We start from the raw sequence: 23,625 nt of genomic DNA, 5'->3' as shown, positions 1-23,625 counted from the left end.
TTTGTGCACTGTTGGCGGGAATGTAAATTGGTGCAGCCATTATGGAGAACAGTATGGAGGTTCCTCAAAATATTAAGAATAGAACTACCAGATGATGCAGCTATTCGACTTCTGGGTATTTATCCGAATAATACAAAAACACTAATGCAAAAAGATATATGTGCCTCCAAATTCATGGCAGCATTATTTACAATAAGCGAGATAAGGAAGCAACCTAAGTGCCCACCGAAGGATGAATGGATAAAGATGTGGTATATACACCTCCTCCCGCCACAAACACAGACACACTGGAATACACTCAGCCATGAATAAAGAAGGAAATCTTGTCACTTGTGGCAACATGGATGGAACTTGAAGGTATTATGTAAGCGAAATATGTCAAATGGAGAAAGGCAAATACTATATGATTTCACTCATGTGGAATATAAAACAAGACAAAAAACCAAAATAAACAAACAAACCAAACCAAACAAAAACAAACACATAGATACAGAGAGAAGAGTAGGGATTACCAGAGGGTTGGAGGTGTGGGAGGACGAAATGGGTAAAGGGGTCTGACACATGGAAACTAAACTTTTGGTGATGAGCATGCTATAGAGTATACAGAAGTCAAAATACAATGTTGTACACGTGAAACTTACATAATATTATAAGTCAGTGTTACCTCAGTTATATATGAGTTTTCATTCTCCCCTTAGGCTATTATGCATTTTATTGTCTCTGAAAAGTTATATCTAACTGCTTACATCTCCACTTGTATTTTGTAATATAGCTTTCCATATACAATTTAATAGCCCCTTTTCCAGTTTCCCTAGCAACTGACCAAACTGGAAAACAACATAGTTGCTTTAAACAGAACTGGAAATTAGGGAAAAAATTATAACCTGTTCCTATCATAGTCACATTTTCTGAAATCTCAGATAATTTAAACATATTTTTAAACATTTGCTCTCACTACTTTTATAGCCAAGGACGACCATGTCTCTCTTTGTTCATAATTAGAAGAGATGTCACGTGAAACACAGATCCTGTGGAACACAATATAAAACCATCATTTCAGTATTTTTGGTAATGGAATTATTAGATAAATATGATTTATTTATTCATAAAAGTCCTTTCCACCACCCCAACGTTTTCATATACTTTACCATCTCACATTGTCCCTGGCCTCTCCCCACTCTATTCTTACTCTTTTCTGTTCTTCCAATTTAAAATTCTTCGTATTTTCTTTCTTTTTGTAAAATATTTATTTATTTTGGCTGCATATTTTCTTAACATACAATTTTACCCCTATGTTTGATCTGCTTTCTTTCTTCTAAAAACTTACCATCAGGTTTATCTGTCATATCCAAAGGGCCCATCAGGTTTATTTTACAAAACAAAGAAAAATCTTTTAAAAAAGTTATTCTGATCTAAGGAGTAAAGAAGAGTAAGGAGATGTTTCTTTCAAACCTAATGTTCAGCAACCTCAGCTACTAAGACAGCAGGATGTAAAGAGAATAGTATTTGCAGCAACATATAAAACACCCACTTTGTCAGAAAGATGAATAAACTGTCTCCCCTTGAGAAATGCACAGCTTAATGGTGAAGGCGGGCATAGTTGGAACCTATATATCCACGTACCTACTTAACTTGGATATTACACAGGCCTTTCAAACTTAAAATGTCAAAAAAAGAAACTAGATTTCCATCCCTTTCCCCCTAATTAGGTCAGACTCCCCATTTCAGCAAATAACATTATTACATTACAAGGCCAGAAAATGGAAAGTTATCTCTTTTCTTCAGCTCTCAAATCCAATCCACCAGCAACATCTGTTAATTTATCTTTAGAGTAGGTCTTAAATATACTTACTTCTCACCATTTTTTCTGTTATCCTTCTAACCCAAACCGTTGGATCGCACCTAGGCTGCTCTAGGAGCCTTCTAACTATTATCCTAGCTCCATCCTTGCAACGGTCCCATTTAGTCACCACATAGAATCCAGAAGACTTATTTTAAAATTAATAAGAGATTATACCATTTCCTTAATCAAAACCAATTAACACCTTCTAAAAAGTCCTCACATAAATCCCAATACCTTATCATGTCTCCTAAAGCCCTGCCTGATGTAGCCTCTACCAAAGCATTACTCATCCCACTGTCATCCATCCCTATCCTTTTCAGTTGTCCTGGCAAGTAAAAAAAAATTTCCAAGCCTTTCCTCCTTAGACGCTTATACTTGCCCCATCCCTTGTTTTGATTGCTACCGATCCCTGCTCACCAGCTCTATAAATTAGTGTTCCATCTTAGACATTAGATCTCAGGCAAAATATCATCTCCTCCAAGAGAGATGACTGCCCTAAATAAAACACACACATGGCTTCCCTGCTGGTGCAGTGGTTGAGAATCCGCCTGCGAATGCAGGGGACACGGGTTCGAGCCCTGGTCTGGGAAGATCCCACATGCCGCGGAGCAGTTGGGCCCGTGAGCCACAATTACTGAGCCTGCGTGTCTGGAGCCTGTACTCCGCAACAAGAGAGGCCGTGACAGTGAGAGGCCCGCACACCGCAATGAAGAGTGGTCCCCGCTTGCCACAACTAGAGAAAGCCCTCGCACAGAAACGAAGGCCCAACACAGCCAAAAATAAATAAATAATTAAATATATATATAGTGTGCCAACAATAGAAATATATTTTAAAAACACACACACACACAATATTTTAATGTAAAGAACTCTTTATTTCCCTTATTGTATTAATTACAATCTGTAATTAATATGTTCTTATTTATTCTTCTGTACGTTGTCAGTCTTTTCCATCTAAAGGTCATCTCTAACGGGCATGTGAAATATTGTAAGGGCTTCATATGTATTTTCAATAAATAACTACATGATTTTAGTTTTAACTTATCCTATAAACATTTATAGAGTACGTCCCAGAAACTCTTCTTGGCCCATGGAGATCCAGCAATGAGCAAAACAAAGAAAAGTCCCTGACTCCATGGAGCTTACATTCTCCTTTATGGTAAATAAAATTATTGGATAAAAATATGATATACTTATCCATAAAAGTCCTCTCCATCACCCCAACTAACAGTAGGGAGGGGAGGTAGACGATAAACACAAAAAAGTAAAGTATGTAATGTAAGTAAAATGAAACAGGAAAAGAACAGTTGGAAAGTGCATGTGAAGGTGGTATTTTTAACAAGGCGGTCAGGAATGACTTTACTGAGAGGGTGATATTTCAGAAGACTTGATGGATGGGTGGGAGGGAGCTATGCTGGTATCTGTGGGAAGAGCTGTCCAGGCTGAGGGCACGAGAACAAAGGCCCAGAAGTAGAGATGGTCCATATTATTTCAGGAGCAGTGAGAAGCCCAGGGTGGCTGACACGGCATGAATGATCAGAAGAGTTGAAAGAGAAAAGTACAGAACCCCAAAGGGAGTGGACTGAATAATGAAAGAATTGTGACCACTTCGGCTTTTACTTTAATAACATGGGAAGCCCTTAGAGAATTTTGTGGTGGTACCTAATTATACCAAATCATGGCAGTGCAATACATTAAGCATCTGCGAGCTCAAAGGTATCACCTCTGATTCATTCTGGGTGGTGCAGGGAGGGCAGAGTCAGCAAAGAATTCTTGGAGGAAATGATAGCTGAGATGACTTTCATTTACCTATCAAACTCCTACTCATCATTCAAAACGCATCCCAAGTGTTGCCTCCTCATGTTGCCCCTGTATCTTATGCATACTTCCATTTCATTATGCCACATGTTTATAATCTGTTTCTCTCCTAGGCCATGAGCTTCTTGGTGCCAGGGACCAAGTTACATTCCTGTCTGCATATTCAAAACCTGGTGCAGTGCATGGCAAACACTTGATGTCTCACAGACAAATAGGCATAAGAGTGGAGGTTAGAAAATGTGTGCTTCCTATTGGCGCTTCTGAATTAGCAGGATTTCAAAGTAATTGATTGGGCATCTCATCTGATGTTTCAATATGTGATTAGATGATACTGCATTATCTTTGAACCTGAGGCAAGCATGAGAGCGCTGACAGTAAAAGCACAGGATTAGCCTGTTTTCTTTCCAGTAGTTACTTTTCACCCTGCCTGCAGCCAAATGGTTCACAGCCGCTGTCACTGTTGCTAGCCATGTCAAAAAAGACAAAATATAGATACAGTAAGTCCCCTGCATACGAACCTTCAAGTTGTGAACTTTCAAAGATGCGAACGTGCGTTCACATGTCCAATCACGTAAGTTCACGTGTCTGGCGTACATTGTCACGTGTATGCATCATCTACAAGTGGTTGTGCTTTTGTGTACTTTACAGTACTGCATAGAGTACAGTAGTACAGTATCTTTATTTCAAGCCCAGATGTCCAGAAGCAAGCTTAAAAAGAGTGGTGATGTATCTGGTAGTACTTTACTTTTCAAAGTACTGTACCGTAAGATTAAAAATGTTTTCTTTATTTTTTGTGTGTTTGTTTGTTTTTTATGTATTATTAATGTGAAAAGTATTATAAACCTATTACAGTACAGTACTATATAGCTGATTGTGTTAGTTGGGTACCTAGCCTTACTTCGTTGGACTTACGAACAAATTGGACTTACGAATGCACTCTTGGAATGGAACTTGTTCATATATACAGGGGACTTACTGTACTCTTTTCTTGCTGATTTCTTTAACGCTAAAATTATCAATAAAAATTTGAGGCTTCGTTTCATCAGTTATAGTAAGCCTTTCCTAGACATTTATTATTTGCAAATATCTTTAGTAAAAGTGACTAATTGGGTCAAGCAACCGGATGCTTTGACTGCATACTGTTGTGTGTATGAGGATTATATATCATTTACCAAAATGTCTTTTTAATAACATAACTACACACACGATATTCTTAGATAAGATTGCTCAGCAGCCTTAAGTGCCCAGTGGTTTTTCTTAACATGTAGATGTTTTGAAGTCACAAGGAATATGACAGTACAAATCTTCATTCCATCCTTCTCAATTCATTTCTTAAAAAATTTTTAGTCCATTTCCTTTTGCTCTGTTCATCTCCACACTGAGCTTTAGCATAAGCTAACCTTTCTTCTTCAGAATGTAGAAAAGCATTTAGAGATCATGCTCTCTACATTTAGAAACGGAGTGAAATAACTACCAATACAGAAAGAATAAAATTCTGGTGAAGTATGTAATTTGTTCACAGAACTATTTATTTGAAGGTCGTTAATTATAAGGGAACATAATTGCAATTTTAATGTTACTAAGTAACCAAATGCTTACCATGGAATCATTTCAGTTGAGATAGAAAGATAATCCCATACACACTACCTCCACTGACAATCCTCTGCAGAATATATTTGGAATCTTTTAAGAGCTCTGTCTAATGCTAGTAATCAAAATGTTCTGCTTTTTTAGTGCATTAGTTACCATAGTGTGATAAATTGAATATAGAATTTTACATCTGAAGATCTCTTGAGAATGGTTTCAACATGTTAGCTTCAGTTGGGTCTTGTTAATTATATGTCATAGAGGGAGCTGTAAAAATATTTCAAGATAAAATTGCCAGAAGGGATTATATGATGGAGGTAACAGTTAAATATTTGCAGCATATGACCTTTATCTGCTAATCGGGTTTATGGACTTGCCTTGTATTTTGGATAATTCTGAAAGGAGAAATGCATTCTGCATTTACTGAATCATTTTTTTTTAACTTTCATTTCCTAATGCCTCTGTTATCTTCACTCGTAAGGTGAGTAACATCTGCCCATGTCAACACAGTTTTGATTCAGCAGAATGGGAGAGGATATAATATAGTGATAAAAAGTACAGGCTCTGGAGTCTCACAACCTGTGTTCTAGCCAGTCAACTTCTGTGATATTGGGTTATTCACTTAGTCTCTCTGAACTTCATTTTCCTCCTCTGTATTTAGTGGAGGGCAATATCTACCACACAAAATTACTGTCATAATTAAACGTGATTTGCACTCAAAGCACTCAGCACAAAATCTGGCAACTAAGTAAGAGTGGGCTCAGTGGAAAGAGAGTGATGATCAAGTACTCCTCCACTGGGCACAAGAATGGAGAGAAGTGTGCTCCCATGGGTGGTTGTGAACAAGCAGATTTTTTTTTGTCCTTTTTTTTTTTTACATCTTTATTGGAGTATAATTGTTTTATGATGTTGTGTTAGTTTCTGCTGTATAACAAACTGAATCAGCTATATGTATACATATATCCCCATAACCCCTCCGTCTTGAGCCTCCCTTCCACCCTCCCTATCCCACCCCTATAGGTAGACACAAATCATCAAGCTGATCTCCCTGTGCTATGCGGCTGCTTCCCAGTACCTATCTATTTTATATTTGGTAGTGTATATATGTCAGTGCCACTCTCTCACCTCGTCCCAGCTTCCCCCTCCCCCCACCCCATGTCCTCTCAAGTCCATTCTCTACGTCTGTGTCTTTATTCCTGTCCTGCCCCTAGGTTCATCAGAACCTTTTTTTTTTAGATTCCATATATATGTGTTAGCATACGGTATTTGTTTTTCTCTTTCTGACTTACTTCACTCTGTATGACAGTCTTTAGGTCTATCCAGTATCTACAAATAACCCAGTTTCATTCCTTTTCATGGCTGAGTAATATTCCATTGTATGTATGTGCAGCATCTTCTTTATCCATTCGTCTGTTGATGGACACTTAGGTAGCTTCCATGTCCTGGCTATTGTAAATAGTGCTGCAATGAACATTGTGGTACATGACTCTTTTTGAGTTATGGTTTTCTCAGGGTATATGCCCAGTAGTGGGATTGCTGGGTCATATGGTAGTTCTATTTTTAGTTTTTTAAGGAACCTCCATACTGTTCTCCATGGTGGCTGTATCAATTTACATTCCCACCAACAGTGCAGGAGAGTTCCCTTTTCTCCACACCCTCTCCAGCATTTATTGTTTGTAGATTTTCTGATGATGGCCATTCTGACTGGTGTGAGGTGATCCCTCATTGTGGTTTTGATTTGCGTTTGTCTAATGATTAGTGATGTTGAGCATCCTTTCATGTGTTTGTTGGCAATATATCTTCTTTGGGGAAATGTCTATTTAGGTCTTCCACCCAGTTTTGGACTGGTGGTTTGTTTTTTGGATATTGAGCTGTATGAGCTGGAACAAGGAGATTTTTATACTAAGTGGCCGGGAATCGTGTCTAATGGATTGGTATATGATTAGGTGACACTGCCTTATCTTTGACACCTAAGCAGGGCATGAGATTGCTGTGGACCCAAACAGGATATCTGCTTATTTGCTTTCCAGTAGTTGCTTTCCACCCTGCCGGCTGCTGTAAGATTTCCTAGACAGAAGAATATGGACGGTAAATTGTGTGTTGTACTGGTGCATGTGTAGCAAATGGATCTCTGGGAGAAAAATAGGGAATGGGGAGGTGACATGGAGGGAGCTTGGTTTATAACATTATGAGAACTTGGGAAGAAATGTGCATCAAAGTGGGTTCCTGTAAACTGGCATGAGGCTGGCACAGCACTTCACTGATTATGGGGAATTATTTTTTCTTTTGTGTATAGAAGGATTCACTGCTAGCAGATTTATGGGATCAAAAATGGAATGTAAAAGTAATCACTAGTGTTTCCTATGTGCCAGCATGTAAGGTGCTTTGCAAGCACTAACCCATCTAATCCTCCCAAAACCCTGTAAAATGGGTGTTTTATACATTTTAGAGATAAGAGAATGAAAGTTAAGGTATTTTCTAAGTGCAAATGAAAAGGACTAGAAATGCTCCTTCGATTCTGTCATAATATGTCAGCTGCTGCCTCAGTCATAAGGATGTTCTAGCATTCAAGATGAATATGGGTAGAGTCGTCCTCCTTACCCAGAGAGAGGAAAAGAAAAAATCATTAGTATCAGAAGTCAGGCTTCCGCAAAGTCACGGTTATTGTATAGTAGACCTAACTCTGGGATACACACACTGCTCAAACTACTGCCTCTGCTTCGTTGCTTCCTTTGTCTTTGCTTTTACTCTGATTTCTGCTCAGACACACCTGCCTACCTGCATTCTTTTCTTTTCCTTCTTATTGCAGTGTTCTAGAGCCTGCAGAATTTTAAATAGTCAACTTGTATTGACAAACAGACAACATCTGGGGTGACAAACTATTATGTAATGGAAGCTCAGTCATAATGTATATGCACAATGAGGAAATGACCCAATATTTAATACTGGATTGTTTACAGGATCCTAAAGACTCAGGGATGATTCTAATGAGCAAATCACTTGAACTAAGTCTATCACGTTGAGTTTAATTTGAAGATAGCTCCAAATTACTGTAAAAGGATGGTTAAACTTCACTAAATCTAAGAGACAGCATCCGTATCTCTAACTATATGTAAAGATGCCTTCACTCTATTTTGGAAAGTGTGGAAACAAACACAATGTTTAGAAAATAATTAATTTGGGCGTGACTCGGCTGGATTTAGAGTCCAGCCTTTGGAGTCAGGAAGATTTTAGTTTCAGTCCTGGCTCTACCACAGTCTAGCATGGTGATCCCAGGCAAATGGCTTAATCTTCAAACCTCAGTTGTCATCTGTAAAATGGAAACAATATTAATTTTTAACTAATGAATTTGTTGCAAAGATAAAAGCCAACAATGTCTGTAAAGGGCTCAACACTCTGCCTCGCATACTTAATGAGTGGTCCATGAGTGTGTGCTGCCATTATCACTACTGATGTTTCCTCGGAAACCTGTTGGGACCACAGTTGATCAGTCTTGAACCATTTGAATCAACATTTTAACTATTTGGGCATCACGGTAATAAAGACAATTTTTCCCCCATAACACGGTGAAACCTAACATTTTCCAGTACCCAGAGCATACAGAGCTATAGCCTCATTTACAATAAGGACAATCTTAAATGAGCCAATACAGGTAAAATTACAGGGTAGTGTCTGGCAAAAAATATGTACTTAGTAAAAGTTAGCCATTGCTATTACTGCTACTACTACTACTACAAGTATAATTGATGTTTTCTTATTAAAAATTCAATTTTTTCTTAGTTTTTGAAAACATTAGACCTAACATATTTTCATAATTATCATGTGATACAAGGAGAAAAATCTGTAAAAACCTAAATAAATACAAATTATAATTTGGTGAATCACAATATTCTGTCAGTGCATAAACGCAAAATTTTTATCCAAGAGGGATAGCATATGAAGAAGCCTTGGAAATGACGTGTGTAAATCCAGTACCGTGTCAGTGAGATTCTCAGGCTCCTGCTGTCTTGCAGCCACGTTGCTGGCAGCTAGAAGTGTCCCTGATTCCTCTGCACAGCATGGGATCTCAGCTCTGTTGGCCTGTCAGTTTCAACAGGTGTCACTGAGCTCAGAGGTGATTAGACCCAGGACGCTAGTTCCCCTGTGAGGCGAGAATGCCATGCCTGGGTTGTTGTATGGTCAGCACCTTGAAGGTTCCTTTCTATGTTCACACTTAGCAGGAATCCAAGGACCCTTCTGAAAGTCACTGGGCAGCAGAACAAGCTCACTATTTGCCTGACAAATGGGCCTGGTTGGAAGCAACCAGGGGACCATCTGTGAGAATCAAACGAAGTTACAATGACTGGAATCACGGCCAGGAAAATCCAACCTGCGTGGAAATTCCAAGCAAAGGGCTGTACACCTTTGCTTCACTTAACTGTATATACAACATTATATGTGTGCAAAAGTGTGGATAGAGCGGTTTGAGTTCTGCATATATCCGTGAACAAATGAAAGACGCGTGCCTACACAATAAGGACTCATATATATCTTGTGAGGTCCATCTCTGTTTATGTAGTGTTTTCAGTTTTCGGAGTCAGATGTAAAGAGTGCTGATAATCAGAGAGACAGGTCTTAAAAATGTTGAATCTTCTCTTCCCCTTCATGCTTTCTTTCTTAGCTACCCCTATGCCCCACATACTCTTCAAAATAAGCCTTGCAACGAAAGATTACATCAAAAGAAAATACAGAACACAGTAGCTTGATTGCTTCTCTACTGTCCCATTAATTTGTTTTTCCAGCTCTAAATGCCATATGTACAGCTTCTCAAAAGACTAGGATCAGCCTAAAGTGATTTTCAAGAAGTTTTAAGATTTCCTAGTGAAAAAAATCTCCATGTTTTAATGACTACAGAAATGAGGTGTGTGAGTAGCTCAAAGAATGATGCAAATGTGTCTCACTCTTGAGATCTGCTTCCATTGGTAATGGTAGTTTATTTTTGAGAGGTTGTCATATTTTCTCTGTTTCTAAGAACTCACCTGAGATATATTTATATATCTCCTAAATATATAGATAGTCCGAAAATTCAAACTAATATTTGATAACATTCATGGACATTATGTATGTACCCTCAAATATATTACCTGAATTCACTCTCTTCACTCTAAAATAGATTCAGTGGTATTATTGTCCCCATTTTCCAGATGAGCAAACTGATCCACAAAGAAGTTAAGACACTTTCCCAGTATTATATGACTGGAAAGTAGCTTGGTCAACCCTATCTAGACAGGCTAAGAAAAGGAGTCTAAAACCATAACTAGTCTAAACCATGCTCACAACCATCTGTAGTGGGAGTTAAAAAAATTTAAAAAAAAACCAACCACTTAGTACTTTTACTAGTATTTTGGAAATTTTCAAAGATGGAAGTAATAGAGGAAACACTTGATTAGAAAAAGCAGCACAGTATAGTGGAGAAACAGCCTGGCATGATATTTAAGAACGTTCCAGCAGGGAAGGCAAGTACTAAAATATCACTGCACAATTAATTGTTATCATTGTAAGTGCTACAGGGAAAACACACAGGATACCATAAGAGCCAATTCAAAGAGGACTTTCCTAATCTCCCTTATTTCTTCAGGAAAGGATTCTGCAGAAGAATTGAAACTTGGAGAATGGGTTAGACTTTGCTAGAGAAAGGAGGTATAGGGAGAACATTCCAGGCATAGGGAGTAGCATCTCATTTTCTAGGGATGAAAAACCCAGAGTGGCTAGAACATGGAGAGCCAGAGGGAGAAGCACCAGTTGCACTAGTCCAGGAAGAGGTGATGAGGGCCACGACTAGGGTGGTCTCATGCTCAAGAGGGACAGGATGCAAGAGACATCATGGAGTTGGTGTTCATGGGCAGTGTTGACCTGTGTGGCGAAGAGGGTTGAGGTGAAGCTGCAGCTGTTGGTGAGCTGTGGCAGATGAGCTGTGGCTTTTGCTTTTTGGTGACTAAGAACCCAAATAAGGAAAGCTTTTAGTTGCAATATAGAAGTTAGGAGGAAGAGCAGTTTCAAGGGTGAAGAACCCCTTCCAGAGCTGTATGTCTAGGCAGGCATGAATGTGGGTGTGTGAGGATATTAATTTCTTTAATTCTGAAATTAGAAAGCTCTGATGTCATTTCCTCTTTCTCCTGAAAGAACATAGAACAAAATGCTATTATTGAAACCTTCAGATAATTGGGGGTTTTCTAAATAGCAGGAAAGTTGAACACCAATCCAAACTCAAAACAGTGTTCTGTTTCCTTAGCCTCCGTGGCAGTGTGATCCTTTATCCCCAGCACAACCCAATACATTTAAGACACCGGAGAACAAAACGTGGTGCGCTTGTTTTCTTCAGAGCAAATGCCACCCTGGCTAGATTCAGCCAGATGAAGAATTGAAGGGATCTCAACTTGTCTGCTGCTCCCAAATAGCTGTGAAAGGCTAAATTATCCTTTTAGGGCTCCTATTTACAGCTCCAGCAGCTTAGCTAGACACTTCTGCATGTATCTGGGAGGTAGTTGAGAACAGTGGATAGAACACAACTTGAGACTGAACACCCCACCGTTTAAATACCCTGTCCACCATTTTCTCACTAATATGGTTACTTCAGTGGCTCTCTGAGTATCAGATTCTTCACCCATCAAGGATTTTGGTGAGAATTAAACTCCATAAATTCTGCAAGTTATTTATTATACAAAACGCAGCCCTGGTCTAGATAGAGTAAGCACTCAATAAATGGTAGCTTCTTTTATTTAACCCAGAAGAGAAGCAGGCAAGATCCTGCCTCCGTAGGGAGCAGTGAACGTGTTACATAAAATATATTTAAACTCCACGAAACCTAACTGAAACTATCCTAAATGACACATAATTTGAAACAACTCCTCTCCCCATTTTAACAGAGAAACAGCTTTGATTAAAAATACACAGATTAACTAAGAACAGAACCTGGAATTGATCATATAAATTCTGCGGCCACGGTGATACAAAAAAACAAACAAGCTGTCCAACAGAGCCACACGTATAATTTTAAATTTTCTAATGGCAACATTATAAAAGTGAAAGGAGCAGGTGAAAATTTTAATATTATATTTAATTTAATATATCTAAAATATTACCATTTCAACATGTAACTAATATAAAAATTATTGAACTATTTTTCTTTCTCTTTTTTGGTACTAAGTCTTCAAAATCATAAGTGTGTCTTACACCTTCAGCACATCTTAATTCAGACCACCAGTCACATCAAATGGCTAGTGGCTACCATATTGAACAGCTCAGGGCTAGATGATCTCTAAAAATCTCTCATCCTACAGTATTAACTACATATGTAGCCATTTGTTTTTCTTTTCTTATTGAATGTTATTTTTCATGAGCACATGGGTTTACAATGGAGTGAGGGATGAAATTCTGATTTAACTGAGTTAAAAATGAGAAAAGGACATTTAAATTGCTTAGCAACTGCTGAGTGGCAATATGGTCATATCTGTCCAGGAATCCATTCTGAGGCTAAGTGACAAATGTCCCTCTGTTATTCTTTTTAGAACTGAATAGATTCTAAAATAATTATATTTAAATTAACCCTCCACCAAATTCTACTAATACATGTGTTGTAAATGATTTAAATCATTAGATGCCCCAGAATTGTAACCCTTATCAATTTCTGTCAAGAATACATTCTTTGCTGGAAGCATATTCTTGTTACTCCTTTCATGTGATAAAATTCTGTTCGGTTTTAGTGACACACACTATCAATCATAAAGTAATAAAACAAATGTATAACCAAGCCAACACAATTTCTGATTTCCTTGTTAAAACAGAAACTATTTGGAATTTTCATCTATTAGGTTAAAAGCAAGGAGTTTTTTTCAATAGATTTCTTTATGAATAGACTATTTTTTAGAAGTTTTAGATTTATAGAAAAATTGAGCAAATGGTTCCCTATTACCTCTGAAACACACACATAAACAATTCCCCCATTAACATCTTTAATACACTAATTGTAAAGAAATATGGTACATTTGTTTAATTAAAATGTTGATACATCATTATTAAGTAAAGTCCATATATTAAGGTTTCCTTAGTTTTTACCTAATGTCCTTTTCCTGTGCTCAAATCCAGTCCAAGATACCACATTGCATTTAATCATCATGTCTTCTTAGGCTCCTCATGGCTGTGATGGTTTCTCATACTTTCCTTGTTTTCTATGACTTTGAGAATTTTAATGAGTACTGGTCAGGTCTTTTGTAAAATATTCCCAAATTGAGATTTGATTGATATTTTTCTCATGGTTAACTGGGGTTATAGATTTTTGGAAGGGAGAGCATAGAGGCAAAGTACCATTTTAATCGCATCATATCAAGGATGCAAACTGTCAACATGATTCGATTTATGACTGTTGATGTTGATCTTGATGACCTGGCTGAAGGAGCGTTTATCAGGTTTCCCCACTTGTAAAGTTCCTCTCCCCTCCCACTTCCACACTTTACTCTTTGGAAGAAAGTCACTACACATACTCTCACTTTAAGATTATAGAGTTTTGCTCCCCCTCCTTTATGGTGGAATACTTACATAATTTATTTGGAATTCTTCCATAGAGGAGATTTGTTGATTCTCTCTCATTTATTAATTTAATCAACTATTTATTTACACTGTATCAGTGTGAACTTGTGGCTATTTATTTTATACTTTACATTATAATCTAATAATACTTTTTTGTTGCTCAAATTGTCCTGCTTTGTCCATTGGGAGCCCTTTCAGTTGGCTCTTGTGCCCCTTCGATATTCCCCCATCAATTTGTATGTGTGTGTGTGTGTGTGTCTGTGAGCACTTCCTTACTTCATCATGGTACTACAGTATGCTCCAAGCTCATCTTTAAATATTTTCTGCACCTAGAATCAGCCATGTCTCCAAGCAGCCCTTGTTACTTGTGTTGGAGAATGGTAACAGAAATCAAGATCTGGATGCTAGGTGTGCTCATTACTACTAGGCTGTTTCGGCCATGAAAGCAAAGAAATGTATGTGTGTATACTACGCTGTGTATATACATATCTATAGACAGTTCTATATGTAATTATCTGTATGTCTATTAAATTAAACATGAGTTCTTATTGATGTCTCCAGTTCTAATCTATTACATATGGATCATTATAGCCTCCTCACCTTGCTGATCTGTAAAATCCCACCCCAACAGTGAGAAACCAGGCTTCCATCATCTGCTATCCATTTACTTAATTCTTCAATTGAGGAATACTTATATATCAGTATCATCATACTTAAGTCATATTCCCACAGTCAACAGCTTCACTGACTTCGGCACAGTATTTCCGTGCAATTCCTTTTGCCTTATAGGCTCCATTTATTTCCAAATATACTTGGGCCAGTACCTCCTTCAGTGAGGTTGTTTCATATGCTTTTAATAAAGTTAGATACTCTTGTTACAGTCTGCATTCTTTCCTGGTATCCCCAAAATCCTAAATGGCTTTTTATTAAATTGTTTGCATTAAGATTCACTTTTGTTTTATCAATTTCTATAGATTTTTGACAAAGGCATAAAGGCATATATCTACCAATATAGCAGGGGTCCCCAAGCCCTGGGCCGCGGACTGTATCATTCCGCACCCTGTTTCGGAACCAGGTTGCACAGCCGGAGGTGAGCAGCAGGCGAGTGAGCAAAGCTTCATCTGCCGCTCCCGATCGCTCACATTACCGCCTGAACCATCCCCCCGCCGCCCGTGGAAAAAATTGTCTTCCACGAAACCGGTCTTTGGTGCCAAAAAGGCTGGGGACCACTGCAATATAGGATCATACAAAATAGTTTCACTGCCCTGATAATCCCTCGTGTTTTATATATTCATTCCTCCTCCCTTCCCAAACCCTTAGCAACCACTTTACTTTTGGGTGTCTCTATGGTTTTGCCTTTTCCGTAATGTAATATAGTTGAAATAACATAGTATTTAGCATTTAAGACTGCTCTGTTCATTGGCAAGTCACTTAATGTTTTTCCATGTCTTTTCATGGCTTGATAGCTTATATCTGTTTATCACTGAATAATACTCCATTGTATGGATGTACCACAGTGTATTCATTCTCCTATTGCAGAATATCACAGTCACTTCCTATTTGGGGCAATTACGAATAAAGTTGCTGTAAACATTTAGCTGCTGGTTTTTATGTGAATTAAGTTCCCAACTCAATTGGGAATAAACCTAGGAATACAACTGGATCATATGGTAGCTTTGTAAGAAACTGCCAGTCTTCCAAAGTTTACTATTTTATATTCCCATCAGAAATGAATAAGAATTTCTGTTGCTCTGTATCCTCACAAGCAGTTGGTACTGTCAGGTTTTTTTTGTTTTTAATTTTAACCATTCTAATAGGTATGTAGGGGTATCTCGTTATAATTTACAATTCCCTGCTGACAAATGACGTTGAATATCTTTTCATATATTTATTTGCCATCTGTGTACCTTCTTTGGTGAAGTGTCTGTTCAGGTCTTTTGTCCAGTTTTTAATTTGGATTGTTTATTTTCTTATTGTTGAGTTTTAAGAGTTCTTTGTATATCTTGGATACAAATTCTTTATCAGGTATGTCTTTCAAATATTTTCTCCCAGTATGTGGTTTGTTTCTTCGTGCTCTTAAGAGTGTTGTTCAGAGAGCAGAGTTTTAAATTTAATGAAGTTGAATTTATCTTTTTTTGTCCATGGATTATGTTTTTTTGGCGTTGTAACTAAAAACTCAGTGCAAAGCCCAAGATCACCTAGATTTTCTCCTATACTATCTTCTAAAAGTTTTATATTTTTGCATTTTACATTTATGTTTATGATCCATTGTGAGTTAATTTTTGTGAAAAGTGTTAAGGTCTGTGTCTACGTTCATTTTTTAAATGGGTGTCCAGTTGTTGCAGCACCATTTATTGAAAAGATAATCTTCTCTCCATTGAATTTCCTTTGTTCTTTTTCATAGTAAGTTGTCTCTATTTGTGTGGGTCTATTTCGGGTTCTCTGTTTTACTTCATTTATCTGTGTGTCTATTCTTTCACCAATACTATGCTGTTTTTATTACTGTAGCTTTATAAGAAGTCTTGAAGATGGGTAATGTCTGTCCTCCAACTTTTTTCTTATTCTTCACTATTGTGTTGGCTCTTCTGGGTCTTTTGCTTTTCCATACAAAATTTAGTATCAAATTTTTGATATCCACAAATATCTTGCATACAGAGGCTAAAACTGAAGGGACAGAAAAAAATATTCCACGTAAATGGTAACCAAAAGTGAGCAGGATTGGCTACACTTGTGTCAGATATAATAGAATTTAAGTGAGAAGCTGTCACAAGAGACAGTGAAAGTTACCATGTAATAATAAAAGGGTCAATTAATCAGGAAGACATAACAATTATACTTTAAAACAACTATATGTGTGTTTTTTCTGCATCAACTGATATGATGATATGGTTTTTCTTCCTTAGCCTGTTGATGTGATGGATTATAGCACTTGATTTTCAAATGTTGAACCAGCCTTGCATACATGAAAATCATCTGGCTGGGTAACTTCTTTTCCAGGGGAAGGTTATTAATTATTGATTCCATTTCCTTAGTAGTCAAAAACCCATTCAGAAATACTTTTCCTTGCATAAGCTTCTGTGAATTTTGGTAGTTTGTATCTTTCAAGTAATTCGTCCAGTTCACCTAAGTTATAAGATTTGTGGGCATAGAGGTGTTCATAATACTCCTTTATTATCTTTTAATATTGAGGGTATCAGCAGTTATCATCCTGTTTCATTTCTGATATTAGCAAGTTGTGTCTTCTCTATTTTTTATTGGTTAGCTTGAATAGATGTTTATAATGTTTAATAGTCTTTTCTAAGAACCAGCTTTTAGTTTCATTTATTTTCTCTATTGAGTCTTGCTTTCAATTTCATTGAGGTGTGCTAAAATTTTATTACCTCTTTTCTTCTGCTTTCTTTAGATTTAAATTCTCTTCTTTCTTTGGTTTTGAAGGTAAAAGTTTAGGCTATTGATTTTAGATACTTCTTCCTTTCTAGTATGTGCATTCAATGCTACTAATTTCACTCTAAGGTCTGCTTTTACTACCTCCTACAAATTTTGATATTTCATTTTCAAAATATTCTTTTATTTCCCTAAGACTTCTTCTTCAACATATGTGTGCGAAACATTTGACACTGTACTCTAGCATGTATCTACACTCTTGGAAAGAGTTGGGGTTTTTTTTGTTTTTTTTTTTTTTGTTTTTTTGTGTGTGGTACGCGGGCCTCTCACTGTTGTGGCCTCTCCCGTTGAGGAGCACAGGCTCCGGACGTGCAGCCTCAGCGGCCATGGCTCACGGGCCCAGCCGCTCTGCGGCATGTGGGATCCTCCCAGACCGGGGCACGAACCTGTGTCCCCTGCATCGGCAGGCAGACTCTCAACCACTGCGCCATCAGGGAAGCACTTGGAAAGAGTTTTGATGTCTTAACTTTTCATTATCAAGAAATGGGTTGCCAGTTTAGGGGCCTATGGTTTCAATGAGAAACAGAACGTGAATACAGATGGGATTTTCTCATTAAAAATATTAAAGAGGGTATCTTGCTTATAGAATCACAGTGTTACACTGATGGTACATTTAGTATGTACCATCACTTTAATCTCTAAATTTCAAAAAATGTATAACATTTAAAAATTTTTTGCTTCAATTGGATAATCTCTCTACCTAAAAATTCCAGGGAAAATATAAGTTCTAAAGTGTGTGATTAACAAAGTTTGCATTTTCCTGGCTAGATTTCCTGACTTCATTATCACTTTAAAATTTTTATATTGGCAACAGCAACTGTAATTCTCCTTCATTCTCAAATGCTTACATGCTATATATTTTCTCTGCTTACAATTAGCTTTGATGTGTGAATGTACAGAAAATGGTTATTGTAGCCATATAACAAGAGATCAGGAGTTCTGGAAACTTATTGTAAAGTGCATATAATAAGACTACTTATCTCAAAGAGTTTTTAAGAATTAGAGGAAATAACACCTGAGTTGAGGTGTTTGTTGGGACATGCTAAAGAGGACAAAGAGGAGTGGAGGGAATCTGAGGATTAGGAAACTCACTGCAAAGGCTGGAAGCAAGGGGGGCCATAATGGTCAACATTTATTGAGTGCTTACTGTATACTAGTCTCTCAGCAAAGGGTCATTTCTTCTAATTCTCAAACAACTCTTTGAGATAAGTAGTCTTATTATAGTCATTTTACAAATGAAGGAACTGAGACACAGAGAGGCTAGAAAAATTGTCCAAAGTCACATAGGTAGTAAATGGAGAAACCAAAACTTGTTTAACCTAAACTAATGCCAGAGACTTACCATTTGATTATTTTGTCTCCATAGAAAATGAAGATCAAAGGTTAACTGAAATGCTAGAACCAAGGAAGCAATCTAGAACAAGTGTTCATACAGGAGTGTATGTCAAAAACAGAAAGTCAAATCACAATAGTTACTTAGAACTTTGGAACATTAATTCAGAAAACAGAGAATAAAGCAAAGTGGGTGATCATAGGTCATCCAGGAAACAAAGTCAGGAAGCTGTTTTCTATCCCAGACATAAGTAATCAAAGAAGCTTCTCAGTGGTGTCCCTGTCTGGCTAACCCTGGCCACATTAGTGATAATTCCTCATCTTACCATACCAGAGACATCCTGACTACACTTCACAATGAAAACTGGTTTTACCAACTTTTGAATATCAAATAAGTATTACATAATATTAATAAATGATTCTTAATACTTTACTAGGTGTGATTATGATATTATAAAATATATCTTTTTAAATATCTATTAGAAATAAATAATAATGTATTGCAGGTAAAGTGCCTTGATGTAAAGGATTTGCTTTAAAATACTAGAGCAAGAGAGAGAGAGAGTTTAGGTGAGACAAGATGACTGGTAACATTTTGAAGAGTAATGAAGCCGGTGATGGATAAATGGGGATTCATTATATGATCCTGTCTCTCTTTGTGTATGTCTGAAACTTTCTATAAGTAAAAGGTTAAAAAGAAAAGTGGTTTCATTTCAAGATTTTATGCTTATTGGTGATGGAGTTGGGTAATTTTATCTCAAACAGTAGGTGTCTGTTCGACAGATTTCAATTCAGCAAGGTAACTTGAAATGAAGTCTTATTTAACATATATTAAAACCCATTAAGCATAGCAAACTTTGTAGCTAAGAATACCCATTTTTGATCAAGGCAAGAAAAATACAATTACTTTTATGATATTTGAATATTTTTAAGATCAAATTATACAGATTTTTATATGCAAGACTAAAAAGAGGAAAAGGAACATTTTTGAAAGATATTATTTCCTCCTAATAGTCTGCTTCTAATCCCAGTGGGAAACCAAAATAAGGAGAACTTAAAATTTCAGATCACTTAATTCAAGGAAGTTTCCCTTCAAGCTTGTTTCTCAAAATGAATTTGATTTTATTCTGAATTTAAATCTGTACCTAAATTTTATTACTCCTTGCCCTTGGACCACTGATTGGTGTCATTAAGTACTTGTCTACTTATAGTTTTCCATTTTGGTCTCATTAGCGGAGGAAGATCTATCTGCTGCTTCTCTATTTTGAAGAGTTTTCTTAATTTCTGTTGCCTTCCCCAGGGACCAAGGCTCACTGTCACTGGCTCTTCCTCTAGACTGGATTCTGGGTTGTGCAGTACCTGCAAAGGAGAAAATCAGTTGAGAGAAATGTGGTATGAGAGAGATGAGGAAATGAGATAAATAAAGGTTACAAAACTTTTTAAACAGAATCATTTAGGAGATCTAGTCAGTTGAAGTCAGTTGGCTCCTGTTTCCATCTATCCTACAAAGGTTGGGATGTTTATAGACAAAGTTGGGTCCCAGGTCAACTGGATATTATCAGACCCTTATGGTTTATCCATGAACCACTTCCTCTAGACCTTGTAAGTGTGCTTCCCTCTTGAAGGCCTCAGGAGGTTCTGAGCATGTGAAGAAACTAAAAAAAAAAGCCAGGGTTGAGGGTGGATGCTGGGAACCCTTTGCCCAGAGCTTGCCTATAGCAGCCCTTTGCCACCAGTATCACTACTGATATGGGCTGTGTCAGCAGTATGTGCAGTACCATCCTTGATGTTGAGGAGAATATAAAGAGGTATCCAAGCTTGCCATCTTCTTGGGGACACAGGGCTGGCACAGAGGAAAAATCATTGGAAAGGTTTATATAACAAGGTCAAGGTCCACATGAATTATTCAGACTGAGAATGTTATGGGAATTCAGTGGAGATTTAGGGAATGTCAAGAGATCTGAGCAGTAGAGAAGCAAAAACAGGGCCTTTGGAGCCTATAGACCTGGGTATTAAATCTGGCTTTGCCACTTCTTGAGCATGTAACCTTGTGAAAGTCACTTAACCACTCTGCAATGCATTGATGTTTTTATCTGCAAGGCTGATAATGGTTATACTCTCAGGTATTAATAAAAATAAATTGCTATTATTATAGAGCCAAGCATATAGTTGGTGTTCAGTCAGTGGGGGCCAGCATTATTAATCAGTGTACTCTAGTGGACTTGCTTAGTTCTAAATTGGCATGTAGACATATGACTATTCTGGGATATTTTGAACTTACCCTGTCTTAAAACCCAACGGTCATCAAATGCTTGCGTATTACTTTTGAGATTTTAGAAAGTGTCTCTGATGGAATTGTTATGGGTTGATTTCTGGGTCAAGAATAAACAAATTCCTGAGACTGGAGTCCAGGCTTAGCACTGGCACTGGTTCATCAAATGGACCAGCCATGATTCCATTCCTGCAGGACAGCATGGAGTGACAGGATGAGCTCTGCCACTTTTCTGAAGCCTTAGTTTTCTCTCATGTCCTGGGACAGTGACACCTGCCTTTCAAGGCTTATCTGGGGATTGAATGAGTGGGGTCTGGGAAAAGCATAGCAATGTGTATTTTTCCATGATAGATACTTAATAACTGTTAGTTTCTTCCCTCCTCTTCCATTCCCTATTTCTGGGCTTCAGTTGAAGAAGCTGTAAAATGAAGGGGATGGATTTTGTAACTTTTAAGGTCTCCACCAGCCTATAACTCAATGGTTGCTGCGTATCTACTTACAGCAAAGGTGACCTTGCCATAAATAATGGTTTGCTGCACAGAATGTCTGGCTGTTAATGTCTCTCTGTCTGTTTGTAATGCATTGCTATTAAGTCTCAGTATCATTTTTTCTTGTCCTGCCTTTTTTTTTCCCTCTAGCCTTTCATTAGTATTATTCAGTTGGGAATATTTAATGTAAATCAAATTGCTTTCATTGCACTTTCTACTAGGCTGCGGTGCAAATTTATTTATCTAACTGTGGTCCTAGATTTATAAATTCAGACCTTAGTAAATAGAGGGTGCACGATTATTCTCCTTTTGTAATTATGATATAGAAGAGAATTTTACTAGCACGTTTCTCATACTAATGTTCATTTGACAGACCTGCAAATAGCTCCGTAGTTCACCAGCTTCCAGTATCATTTCAATCTTTTCTTGAAACAGCTTTGAATTTTGCTCTTCATTTCTGCCTAACTAGTCAATATAAGCTTCATTACCATTGACAATTAACTGCAGTTCCTTCCAGCATGTATAGTCAAATCAGTATGTGTGGTCAGTCATCTAGAACAAATTAGAAGTATCTGCTGCTTTGGGGGCTACAGTCTGCAATTTGTGGTTAGTGATTAACTGTGGAAAATTGTTGTTACATTTCTGATATGATGCAATGTGATTTTACATGCCTTACATCTCTTCCAGACAGGCTGTTTGGTTTACTGATAATTTGCATCCTGGCAAAATGGCCCAAAGCCTATACTAAGGCTTTACAGTCATATGCCTTTCACTGTCACTAAATCCTGCAAGCCTGCTCAGACTGGGGGAGCCCCCAAAGTGAAAGAGACAATGTCCTCGAAGAGGTCACCATTGAGGGTCATTTTGGGAAAGGCCCAGGCTTTGTCATTTCCAATCAACCTGAGTGTATCCAGCAGTGGAGAGGCAAACTGTGTGGCATAGGAGGTAAAGTGTGCAGATCCCAGATGTCTGAAAATGAAGGTGGGGTAAAGATCTAACAAACTCAGGTTATCAAATTATCATCTGCCCACTACTCTCCGTTATCCCCCAGAATCCTATGTGCCTCTCAAAAGCTCCTGTTTTTTTAATCATGACCTCTAATGTGTACCCAGATTATGTGCCCAAATTCTGTGCCAAACAGTGACAGCTTGGGTGATTATTCTCTGTTGGGGTTTTCCTCAGAGCTTTGCACATTTACTTACCTATCAGAGTCCTTTGGGGAGGGTGAGATGTTTCCTCAACCTCTTCCCAGAAAACCTTGGATCTGATGTCATAGCCCACGCAAGGGCAGATATGGAGTTTATATAAAAGTATGGTGTAATGGGTGGCAGTCTCATTAGAAGCAGAGCCAAGGAGAGTTTTCTTTCTTTTTTTTTTCTTTTAACATCTTTAATGGAGTATAATTGCTTTAAATGGTGTGTTAGTTTCTGCTTTATAACAAAGTGAATCAGTTATACATACACATATGTCCTCATATCTCTTCCCTCTTGCATCTCCCTCCCTCCCACCCTCCCTATCCCACCACTCTAGGTGGTCACAAAGCACCGACCTGATCTCCCTGTGCTATGCGGTTGCATCCCACTAGCTATCTATTTTACGTTTGGTAGTGTATATATGTCCATGCCACTCTCTCACTTTGTCCAAGCTTACCCTTCCCCCTCCCCATATCCTCAAGTTCATTCTCTAGTAGGTCTGCATCTTTATTCCTGTCTCGCCCCTATGTTTTTCATGACCTTTTTTTTTAGATTCCATATATATTTGTTAGCAGATGGTATTTGTATTTCTGACTTACTTCACTCTGTATGAGAGTCTCTAGGTCCATCCACCTCACTACAAATAACTCAGTTTCGTTCCTTTTCATGGCTGAGTAATATTCCATTGTATATATGTGCCACATCTTCTTTATCCCTTCATCTGTGAATGGACATTTAGGTTGCTTCCATGTCCTGGCTATTGTAAATAGAGCTGCAGTGAACATTGTGGTACATGACTCTTTTTGAGTTATGGTTTTCTCAGGGTATGTGCCCAGTAGTGGGATTGCTGGGTCATTTGGTAGTTCTATTTTTAGTTTTTTAAGGAACCTCCATACTGTTCTCCGTAGTGGCTGTACCAATTCACATTCCCACCAACAGTGCAAGAGGGTTCCCTTTTCTCCACACCCTCTCCAGCATTTATTGTTTGTAGATTTTTTGATGATGGCCAATCTGACCGGTGTGAGATGATATCTCATTGTAGTTTTGATTTGCATTTCTCTAACGATTAATGATGTTGAGCAT

General features: G+C 37.7%; 1 protein-coding gene and 1 long non-coding RNA gene across 7 annotated transcripts in view; one reads left to right on the top strand and one right to left on the bottom strand.

Annotated features, from left to right (window-relative positions):
• The window catches only part of GRM5 (glutamate metabotropic receptor 5), a 549,516-nt gene that overhangs the window by 271,090 nt on the left and 254,801 nt on the right, over nucleotides 1-23,625 (top strand). The gene's annotated exons all lie outside the window — the stretch shown is intronic.
• The window catches only part of LOC115841685 (uncharacterized), a 256,481-nt gene continuing 252,071 nt past the window's right edge, over nucleotides 19,216-23,625 (bottom strand). The window contains exon 8 of the long non-coding RNA XR_009564941.2: nucleotides 19,216-19,948. This is a non-coding gene — a long non-coding RNA (uncharacterized lncRNA). The remainder of the gene's footprint in view (nucleotides 19,949-23,625) is intronic.

Source organism: Globicephala melas, chromosome 8 (genome assembly GCF_963455315.2).
Source record: "Globicephala melas chromosome 8, mGloMel1.2, whole genome shotgun sequence".
NCBI classification, from domain to species: domain Eukaryota; kingdom Metazoa; phylum Chordata; class Mammalia; order Artiodactyla; family Delphinidae; genus Globicephala; species Globicephala melas.
The sequence above is the reverse complement of the archived record's forward strand: the minus strand, read 5'-3'. Positions and strand labels throughout refer to the sequence as shown.